The sequence below is a fragment of the Myxocyprinus asiaticus genome, chromosome 16 (assembly GCF_019703515.2).
Source record: "Myxocyprinus asiaticus isolate MX2 ecotype Aquarium Trade chromosome 16, UBuf_Myxa_2, whole genome shotgun sequence".
NCBI lineage: Eukaryota > Metazoa > Chordata > Actinopteri > Cypriniformes > Catostomidae > Myxocyprinus > Myxocyprinus asiaticus.
In genome coordinates this window covers 552259-561257 of record NC_059359.1, presented here as the reverse complement: position 1 = coordinate 561257, position 8999 = coordinate 552259, and positions in this window count along the sequence as shown.

The window sequence follows — 8999 nt, the reverse complement described above, 5'->3', positions numbered from 1 at the left end:
CTGTGGCTGGTGAAATTGGGCATTAACAGACACTGTGGCTGGTGAAACTGGGCATTAACAGACACTGTGGCTGGTGAAACTGGGCATTAACAGACACTGTGACTGGTGAAATTGGGCATTAACAGACACTGTGACTGGTGAAATTGGGCATTAACAGACACTATGGCTGGTGAAATTGGGCATTAACAGACACTGTGACTGGTGAAATTGGGCATTAACAGACACTGTGGCTGGTGAAACTGGGCATTAACAGACACTGTGGCTGGTGAAACTGGGCATTAACAGACACTGTGGCTGGTGAAACTGGGCATTAACAGACACTGTGGCTGGTGAAACTGGGCATTAACAGACACTGTGGCTGGTGAAACTGGGCATTAACAGACACTGTGGCTGGTGAAACTGGGCATTAACAGACACTGTGGCTGGTGAAATTGGGCATTAACAGACACTGTGGCTGGTGAAACTGGGCATTAACAGACACTGTGGCTGGTGAAACTGGGCATTAACAGACACTGTGGCTGGTGAAATTGGGCATTAACAGACACTGTGGCTGGTGAAATTGGGCATTAACAGACACTGTGGCTGGTGAAATTGGGCATTAACAGACACTATGGCTGGTGAAATTGGGCATTAACAGACACTGTGGCTGGTGAAACTGGGCATTAACAGACACTGTGGCTGGTGAAACTGGGCATTAACAGACACTGTGGCTGGTGAAACTGGGCATTAACAGACACTGTGGCTGGTGAAATTGGGCATTAACAGACACTGTGGCTGGTGAAATTGGGCATTAACAGACACTGTGGCTGGTGAAATTGGGCATTAACAGACACTGTGGCTGGTGAAATTGGGCATTAACAGACACTATGGCTGGTGAAATTGGGCATTAACAGACACTGTGGCTGGTGAAATTGGGCATTAACAGACACTGTGGCTGGTGAAATTGGGCATTAACAGACACTTTGGCTGGTGAAACTGGGCATTAACAGACACTGCGGCTGGTGGGCAGAAACATTTCATATTGTTTTACCCCAGTGTTAGTTATGACAGCATCTTTCTATTTTCCTGCTCCAGTTTTCCTTTGCTCCACTGCTGATCTACCAGCGTCATTAAAGTAATGATCTTTTCCCCAAGTTATGAGATTGCAGTCTGAACTGAATGTGGTGATATAATAAAGTGTGCACCATGAAATAACACCAAAACAGCACGCCTTTATATTGCATTGTGTTCACTGGCTGTACTCAACAACAAACACACTGACTGGTTTAATCCGAATCATGAATAAATGACTCTTATGATTCACCAGCTCACGAGTTCTCGTTCTGAATCAGTTTGACGAATCCTTCAGTGAATGATCTTACTGAATTACTCGGAGGGGCTGAATGAATGTGAGATTTTCTGCAAGTTGCTCTCAGTCATGTCGAAATGTTTTATGTACAAAGTTGATAAAATATGATACAATTTTGTTAAAGATAATTAATAATTTTAATACATAATTTTAAAAATTATTTAAACAAAGTTAAAGAATATATATATATATATATATATATATATATATATATATATACACACACACACACACACACACACACACACACACACAGTATATATAATTTATAAATATAAACTTCAGCCCCCAAGCAATGTTGCTTGGTCCAATCAGGCTTTCGACTCAAAATGAGTTTGACACCCCTGCTCTAAGGTATAACTATGAGTAGGTAAGTATTATAATTGTGGTTACAATTATTTATGAGAAGTTATAACATATTATAAGGTGTGTTATGAGACCTTACTAATGCATTAACTGGTGCAGTCAAAACTACCTGGAACAGTGGAGATGATTGTGGACTTTAGGAGGAACACCCCAACACTGACCCCCCTCACCATTCTAAACAGCACTGTGGCAGCAGTGGAGTCATTCAGGTTCCTGGGCACTACCATCTCACAGAACCTGAAGTGGGAGACACACATTGACTCAGGTTCAGCAGAGGTTGTACTTCCTTCGCCAGTTGAAGAAGTTCAACCTGCCACAGGCGCTGCTGATACAGTTCTACTCAGCAGTCATTGAGTCTGTCCTCTGCACTTCTATAACTGTCTGGTTTGGTTCAGCTATGAAATCAGACATCAGAAGACTACAAAGGACAGTTCGGACTGCTGAGAGGATTATTGGTTGCCCCCTGCTCTCCCTTCAAGAACTATACACTTCCAGAGTGAGGAAAAAGGCTGGAAAAATCACTCTGGACCCCACTCACCCTGCCCACTACCTTTTTGAACTGATGCCTTCTGGCCGACGCTACAGAGCTCTGAGCACCAGAACCGTCAGGCACAGGAACAGTTTTTTCCCTCAGGCTATTCATCTCATGAACAGTTAAAACTGCCCCAGTGAGGAATAATTGTGTGCAATACACAGCTTACTCTATTTATATTTATATAACAGATTTGTATTTGTACATATGTGTATATATATATATATATATATATATATATATATATATATATATATATATATATATTGTCTTATTGTGTATTTGTATTCTATTTTATATTATCTCTGTCTTGTTGTAGTATTGTTTGTGTACCGGAAGCTTCTGTCACCAAGACAAATTCCTTATACGTATGTGTGTAAGAATGTTACTGTGCTAACACTTTTTTACAATACAAAAATGTAGCTTGTTTCTGGAAAAGACACACTATTGATAAAAAAAAAAGAAAAAAAAAGAAAAAAAAAAGTTGAACTACTGTCACGCTACTATATAATGAAGTTACTTCCCAGCACTGATGCGGGGGCGCCCAAGGCCACTGCCCACACTGCCAATGCCAAGATCTGCTAATATTGTACAAACACAAGTGTAATTATCCTTTAATGTCACTGTGCTAAGCACACAAACCGCTCAAGTCTCTCCACATCTCAATGTCTTTCTCTGTCACAAACACAATCTTTCAGACGGTTTATGATGCAGGAAAATTCAAATGGTTCAAAATCAAGAGAAGAAAGTCAACAATCAAAGAAAGACAGAAATGTAAAGATACTGAGTGCAGAGAAGGAAACACCGAGAGACGAAGAGAGAGATGACAACTCATGAGAAATAAAGGAGTGTTTGGGTGTGTGTGTGTGTGTGTGTGGAGGTGTCAGGATGAGGTTAGTTTAGCAGTTCAGTCACACACATATTCGCTGACATCCTGCTTGAAGTGGTTTAGTGTGTTGAGGCACTTATGTTGGTGTATACATCAATGTACCACACAGACACACACACACACACACACACACACACAGACACACACACACACACACACACACACACACACACAGACACAGACACACACACAGACACACACACACACACACACACACAGACACAGACATACACACACACACACACACACACACACACACACACAGACACACACACACACACAGACACAGACACACACACACACACACACACACACACACACAGACACACACACACACACACACACACACACACACACAGACACACACACACACAGACACACACACACACACAGACACAGACACACACACACACACACACAGACACACACACACAGACACACACAAACACTCACACACACAGACACACACACACAGACACACACAAACACTCACACACACAGACACACATTCACACACACACATACACACACACACAGACACACACAAACACTCACACACACAGACACACACACACAGACACACACAAACACTCACACACACAGACACACACACACAGGCACACACACAGACACACAAACACTCACACACACAGACACACACACACAGGCACACACACAGACACACAAACACTCACACACACAGACACACACACACACACAGACACACATTCACACACACACACTCATTCTCTCTCTCTCTCTCTCACACACACACACACACACACTCATACACACACACACATCAGGTTACTGTCTCACATCTTGTTCTTATAAATTATTTTTACATAACCAATGATCAGTGTTGGGGAGTAACAGATTACATGTAACGGGATTACGTATTTAAAATACAAAATATAAGTAACTGTACTGCACAACAGTTACAATTTAAATAATTAGTAATTAGAATACAGTTACATTCAAAAAGTATTTAGATTACTGAAGAGATTACTTTGTCTTTTATTGTCTTTTGTTTCATTTAATATTTAGTCCTTTCAGATGGAAAACATTTCTACATATAAATGATGTGATCTAAAGTGCATTTGAACAGCGGTGAAACACTTTCTTATGATGTGTTACATTCATACGAGCAGACAGAGAAGTACGTTTGAAGTAAGTTTGGAGCAGAAGAAATAGAAATAAACCTTGTGTAAATTGTCAGCTTTACGCTAAGTTAAAATGCTATTTCTAGCCATTTTACATGCACATGTTACCAGACACGATCGTATTTTATTATCAAGAAAATTCACGTTAGATCATAATTAATTTTTTTCTAGTAAGATCTTTGATATTAGGGCAAAAATCATATTCTTGATAATAATTTTTGAATTGTTTTCCTGTAAAAATATCTAAAAATCCTTAAACAAGATCAGTTTGATTAATCTTGTTTTAGAAACAACACAGCAGAAGATATTTGGGTTTTTCAGAGAATGTATTTTTAACATGTGTATTTTGTCTTACTGTACTGGCAGAGTTTTTATAGTCAAAACAAGTGAAAAAATCTACCAGTGCTGAAGAAGTAATCCAAAGTATTTAGATTACATTACTGACCTTGAGTAATCTAACGGAATACGTTACAAATTTTACAGCATGTAATCTGTAATCTGTAGTGGATTACATTTCAAAAGTAACTCTCCCAACCCTGCCAATGATACTTATAATTACAGTTTTGTTGATTGCGTTGGTACTATTATCACAAGTATGTGGTAAAACCTCACAACTGTTAGTACATAACTCAAAGCAGATCATCAAAAAGGCTGTTTTTTCAAACATGTAATCACATGTTCAATTAAGTACAACACACAAAATTACACAGTCACTTTTTCACCACACCTAATCAGTGTGTCATCAAAGAAATACCTTTCATATGAAGTTATTGTTCACAATGCAATGCTCACAATACTTCTGATATGCTTCTCTTCTGATTTGCGTAAATACATTTGACCAACACTTAATCCAACTGCTCTTAATGGTTAATCACTGAACCGTTTGGTAAACCTACAGATTTTATATTGGTTTGTCATCTATATACAGTATATGGATTTCGAGAACTACACAAATAAAATGTGTTTGTATGAACATCTAAATTACATGTAACCACACATAATGAATACTCGTTATTGCTAATTGATTTCACATAGTGGTAACCACAATTGGTCACCATATAAAAGGGGGGGTGTAAACACTGGCAATTTCTTTCAACATGGAGCAGGACAGACAGCAAGGAATAGGAGGAGCTTGTGGACAAGGGATCCATCAGAGAGGTGGGTGTGGGCACCAACAGAGAGGTCAGAGAGGTGGGCATGGGCACCAACAGAGAGGTTAGAGAGGTGGGTATGGGCACCAACAGAGAGGTTAGAGAGGTGGGCATGGGCACCAACAGAGAGGTCAGAGAGGTGGGTGTGGGCACCAACAGAGAGGTCAGAGAGGTGGGCATGGGCACCAACAGAGAGGTTAGAGAGGTGGGCGTGGGCAACAACAGAGAGGTCAGAGAGGTGGGAATGGGCACCAACAGAGAGGTCAGAGAGGTGGGCGTGGGCACCAACAGAGAGGTTAGAGAGGTGGGCATGGGCACCAACAGAGAGGTCAGAGAGGTGGGCATGGGCACCAACAGAGAGGTCAGAGAGGTGGGCGTGGGCACCAACAGAGAGGTTAGAGAGGTGGGCATGGGCACCAACAGAGAGGTCAGAGAGGTGGGCATGGGCACCAACAGAGAGGTCAGAGAGGTGGGCATGGGCAGAGGTCAGAGAGGTGGGCATGGGCACCAACAGAGAGGTCAGAGAGGTGGGCATGGGCACCAACAGAGAGGTCAGAGAGGTGGGCGTGGGCACCAACAGAGAGGTTAGAGAGGTGGGCGTGGGCAACAACAGAGAGGTCAGAGAGGTGGGCATGGGCACCAACAGAGAGGTTAGAGAGGTGGGCATGGGCACCAACAGAGAGGTCAGAGAGGTGGGCATGGGCACCAACAGAGAGGTTAGAGAGGTGGGCATGGGCACCAACAGAGAGGTCAGAGAGGTGGGCGTGGGCACCAACAGAGAGGTCAGAGAGGTGGGCGTGGGCACCAACAGAGAGGTCAGAGAGGTGGGTGTGGGCACCAACAGAGAGGTCAGAGAGGTGGGCATGGGCAGAGGTCAGAGAGGTGGGCATGGGCACCAACAGAGAGGTCAGAGAGGTGGGCATGGGCACCAACAGAGAGGTCAGAGAGGTGGGCGTGGGCACCAACAGAGAGGTTAGAGAGGTGGGCGTGGGCAACAACAGAGAGGTCAGAGAGGTGGGCATGGGCACCAACAGAGAGGTTAGAGAGGTGGGCATGGGCACCAACAGGGAGGTCAGAGAGGTGGGCATGGGCACCAACAGAGAGGTTAGAGAGGTGGGCATGGGCACCAACAGAGAGGTCAGAGAGGTGGGCGTGGGCACCAACAGAGAGGTCAGAGAGGTGGGCGTGGGCACCAACAGAGAGGTCAGAGAGGTGGGTGTGGGCAACAACAGAGAGGTCAGAGAGGTGGGCGTCGGCACCAACAGTGAGGTCAGAGAGGTGGGCGTGGGCACCAACAGAGAGGTCAGAGAGGTGGGTGTGGGCAACAACAGAGAGGTCAGAGAGGTGGGCGTGGGCACCAACAGAGAGGTCAGAGAGGTGGGTGTGGGCAACAACAGAGAGGTCAGAGAGGTGGGTGTGGGCAACAACAGAGAGGTCAGAGAGGTGGGCGTCAGCACCAACAGTGAGGTCAGAGAGGTGGGTGTGGGGCCCGTCAAAGGGTTGGTCGTCAGAGAGAGGAAGGCAGAACTGTTGTCTCTAATGAAGTCCGGGCTATCATTGTTGATCATGTGGTGAACCGAGGCCTTACTATGGCAGAGGCTGCCAGATTAGTTGATCCAAATCTAAAAAGATCAACTGTCAATTCTATCATCTGAACTTTTCACCAAGAAAACCAGTAAGTCTGGATGATATATACTATGCTTTACCATTACATTTACAGTAAATTGTAATGTATGTAAATTCATAAAATGTTACAGTATTCTTACAGTATGATCTATTGACAGTATACTCTGTTCTATGCTTAGAATTGACAGAAAACCCCATAGTGGTGGCCGTGTGCTGACCGACCAGCAGGAGTGGGCAGTGGTGGAAATGGTGAGAGACAGGAATGATATACGGCTGTCGGAATTAAAGCAGGTAATTGAGGAGAAAAATGACACCTTTGCCAATGTGGCATCCATCAGCCTACCAACAGTAGCCCACCTTTTGAAGAGGCACCAGGTATCAATGAAACACATTTACCTGGTGCCTTTTGAGAGAAACAATGACCGGGTGAAACAACTGAGGGCTGAGTATGTTCAGGTACAGCACTATATACTGTATTACTGTTACTTCATATGTATATTGGAACTACACTGTAAAAAGAACTAACTGAAATATATTTTTCAGAGGGTGATGGTGCTTGATGCGGATGTGAACCATCACAAGTACATTTCTGTTGATGAAGTGGGCTTTAACCTGGCCAAAACTCGTCACTGTGGATGGAACCTCATCGGCCAACGGGCCACTGTTCAAGTGCCTGGACAACGTGGAGGAAACATCTCCATGCGCGCAGCTATCTCTGAAGATGTTGTGGTAGGACGTAGGCCATTACTTGGCTCCTACAACGCTGCACATCTCATCGAGTTTCTCAATGAAATTGAGCCGGCCTGTCAAGGTGAAGGTGTCACCTGTGTAATTGTGTGGGACACTGTCAGGTTCCACCATGCGGAGGTGGTTCAAGCATGGTTTCAGGCCCATCCCCGATTCATGACCCTCTACCTGCCCCCATACTCTCCTTTCCTCAACCCTACTGAGGACGTTTTTTCAGCATGGAGGTGGAAAGTCTATGATCGCCAACCCCTTGTGATCGCCACCCTCCTTCAGGCCACGGATGAGGCATGTGATGACATCAGTGTAGACCAATGTCAAGCATGGATTCGCTATGCTAAAAGGTTTTTCCCAATGTGCATGAACAATGATGACATTCATTGTGATGTGGACGAGAATCTATGGCCAAATCCTCAAGACAGGCTTGATCCAAATGAATGTAATGTGTGCTAAATATTATATTTTGTTTTATTTAACAGTGTACATTTGATTATAGAGTATACCTATGTTACAATTATATCTGAAAAACACAACTTGCCCAAATGATTGTAGAGGATGTCTTCATTGATCACAGCTTGATTACACATAGGATTGATATTATGGAAATGACAGATTCTGTAATGTAAATGTATTGCCTAATGTGAAAACTGTGTAATCTGTCTTTTACAGTACTGTAGCATATTACTTTCAGCACTTCTAAGGGTGATTTGAAACATGTATCTTGCATTGTTTGTAACTGGATTCACTGGTAGTTAAAACGACTGAACTGAAAAGATTTCATTATGTTCTGTTTTGGTGATTAAACCAAATGTTCTCATGACATTTCACGAGAAACTTATATTTTGAATCAATGGTTTTGTGGTGAGAGATGTTTACAAAAACTGTAACCATGTTTTTTACTCACTGAAGCAGAAACACACGAACACAGGTGTGTGTGTTGTGTTCAGTAGTTTTCTGATAAGTGTGCAGTCACTAATTGAGCTTTCTACGCCATCTAGTGTTCATTAGTGAAAGAATACTACTATACTGTATGACTGTAGTATGTACACTATGTACCCAGATGTAGTGTGCACTGAGTGATGCTCGTCTTGACCTTCCATTTTACAGTGTGATGAATATCATCTATGAATATAAACATCTCTTTCTTGACTCATTATTTGAGCAGACTGTCAAATAAAAT